Genomic DNA, 3,060 nt, shown 5'->3' with positions numbered 1-3,060 from the left:
CACTGGGTCCACGGTTGTCCCGAATGGTCCGGGCAAGAGCTGTCCAGCTGGCGCCTTCCCTGTGTCCTGCCTGCTTGGACAGAGTCCTTCGAAATCCAGCTGGGAAGCTAATGCTGGCAGCTCTGGTCATGCACGCAGAGCACCCAGAGCCAGTCAGGGGCCTGCCATGTTAACTCCCCAAACACAAACAACTGCCTCTCAGGCCAGCTTCTGCTTGCAACTTCTCTAGAGTCCCTAGCCCAGCTTCATCGACCTCAAGTTCAAGATGAGTTTTCAAAAAAGATTTATTTTATGTATTTGAAAGGCAATGGCAGAGGGAGAGAAATTCCTGCTGGTTCCCTCGCCAAATGACTGCAGCCCCGGGAACATGGGCAGGCTGGGCCGGGGAGCAGGAGCTGCAGCTGAGTCTCCCACGTGGGCCGGGAGCAGGAGCTGCAGCTGAGTCTCCCACGCGGGCCGGGAGCAGGAGCTGCAGCTGAGTCTCCCACGCAGGTGGCAGGATTGTCTTTTACTGCATGCCCAGGAGCACTAGCAGGAAGCTGGATCAAAAGCGGAGTCGCAGGGGCTCGCACTGGCACTCCTGTATGGAATGCACGCGCTGCGGGAAGCACCTTAACCCGTAGTGCCATAATGCTGCCTTCCCAGCCCCTCCTCCCTTCCCCTGCATTCTGGGCTGTCCATTTTCACTGCCCAGACTGGATTTGGGGTGGATCACCACAACTTGAAACTTTAATCCTGGACTCCTTCTGGCTTAGAGCTTTCATTAGCATCATTAACAGCCGAGATGCTGCACACATATTTCTTCACGTGGGGCTTCTCCCTGGTCTGCTGTCCAGATGGTTTTGAAATTGAGGAAGCTGCCCTGTTTGCCTTGAGCTGGTTATTTTGAATTCAGAGATTGCAGCCTCAGTCAAAAGATAAGCAAAACAGCTGGCTATGCGAGCAGCAGCTGTGACTTGCCAACTGGCCGAAGGAGGCTTCCGTTGACAATGTTATTTGTTTGAAGTCTCTAATGCGATTACCAATCTGGCTGCGTGTGACTTTCAGATGAGCAGGGCTCAGTTCATTTTCTCCTGAGCCTCTGTGTGGGGTTTGATGGAGCTCCTTTCCCAGGACTAGTTTCTTGCAAACGAGCCTGTGATTTGGTCCCCACCTTTTCGGTGACAACTTGCCATCTCAGGGTGTATGGGTGGAGCCCAAAGTGGGACTGAGACGAATGAAAATACGCAGCGTGGGGGGCGGGGAGTGGCGTCGGGAGCCAAAGAAGCTGCAGCCTTTCATTTGCTCTCCATCTGCATCAAGTCAGGTTTGATGATTTCTATGAGGCAGAAGTGGCTGAGAGTCTGTTCCAGACACAGGTGGCATCAGGGCCGAGGATGGTTCTGGGAGTGGGAACGGCTGCCCAGAGGCCATTTCCAGCACAAGCCTAAGCATCCAACCAACCCTGGGGATCTGAGTCAAGGTTCACGCACCAGGCTCCCAGCAGGGTGATCCCAGCTGGGGCCATTTCACTTCCATGAGGGGCTTGCAATGTCTGGCAACATGCCCGGTGGTCCTGCAAGTAGCTGAAGGGTGAGCCTGTTCTATTTCCTTTCACAAAAGCAAGAGGACCTTGTCAGCCGGGGAGGTGGCCAGTGGTAAAAAGCACTTTTGGAAAAAAAAAATGTTCCATGGCACAAGGTGCCCGACTTGAAACCAGGAGGTGCTGAGGCAGCTCCGGGGGAGCAGATACCCTCCAGAGTGCAAGGGGCGGGCCCAAGGTCCTGTGAAGAAGTTGCCAGGGTCCTGGGTACACGTGGCCTTCACAGGTGCACCCCGGCTGATGGCTCCACACTCCAAATGCAACAGGTCCAAAGAAGTGGAGACGATTGTGCAGGCTCAGCCACCCCTGCTGGCTGTTCCCCTCAGCCTCTGAAGTACCGCTCCCCCAAATCTTCACAGGGGGCCACGAGGTTCCCCCAAGACTCTAGCCTGGGCCAATGCTGAGCAGCATGCCCCCCGTGCTGCCTCACGCCCCTGTCAGGTGTTCCCGGAAAGCAGGAAGCAGATGCAGAGAGGCTCTGCCAAGCCCCGCCAGGTCCTGGGACCCTTGGTGTTCGGATTTAGGCCTTCCAGACGCTCGTGGGAAGGGACCAGCAGCGTGGATGCAGGGTGCAGGGGTGCAGTGAGGCGGCTGAGCCACGGAGCCCAAACACCCACGGCCACATGCTGTTGGTGCTTCTCTCAGTCGTAGTACCCCGACACAGCAGGCAGCCAACCAGGGCGCCCCCTCTCAGCTCCTCCTCCTGCCACAGCCCTCAGCTCCCAGGTAAGCGAGTCAATCTAGAGTCGCCATGCCTGGACAAGCAAGACTCCTGGGACGGTGGAGGAGGGCATGCATAGGACACCCCCAGCCAGCATCGGCTTCCGGTGGGGGTCGCAGGTGAGCCGTAAGGACAGGTGTGGGGCACCTGGAAGGACGCATGTTTCTTAGTGTTGCATAATGAGAAAGCACAGCTCAGGTGGGAGAAGCCTCCCTGGTATGTGCTGAGCATCTGGGTACTGGCCCTAAGCTGTGGGCGGGGCTGGCACCGTGTGTCCCCACCCCATGTCCCTGTACCAAGCAACACAGAGCAGGGGCGACAGAGAGAATAGGAGGGAGTGAGAAAAGGGACCGGCATGCCTCACATGGCAGGTGAGCTCCAGGGCTTCCCCTGGGCCAGGTGAATGGGCAGAGACGACGGGGAACATGGCAGAGGCGAGCGAGGCGAGCGCTGGCTTATGGGCTTCGAACAAGTCTTCACGTTTGACCAGAAGCAAATCACACGTTGTGCTGCCCAGACCTTGAACTTTACCATAGGAAGAGTGACACCTGCTTGGTTCCTGTCCTCGCCTTTCTGTCTCATGTCCAATCAAAGCCCAGGGCAGGCCAGGGCCTTCACCCCCCATGCTCCCATACCTGCCTCCTCGTCCTCGTCCCTGTTGGAAACACCCTGGGGAGATCAGATCACCCCTGAAGGTCTCTCTATGAAACAAATGCTTCCTCTGCTTGCCGTCGGGGGTGTCTGATGGAAGAAGGGG

Source organism: Ochotona princeps, chromosome 22 (genome assembly GCF_030435755.1).
Source record: "Ochotona princeps isolate mOchPri1 chromosome 22, mOchPri1.hap1, whole genome shotgun sequence".
In the NCBI taxonomy this organism is placed as follows: Eukaryota; Metazoa; Chordata; class Mammalia; order Lagomorpha; family Ochotonidae; genus Ochotona; species Ochotona princeps.
This window is presented reverse-complemented; position numbering follows the sequence as displayed.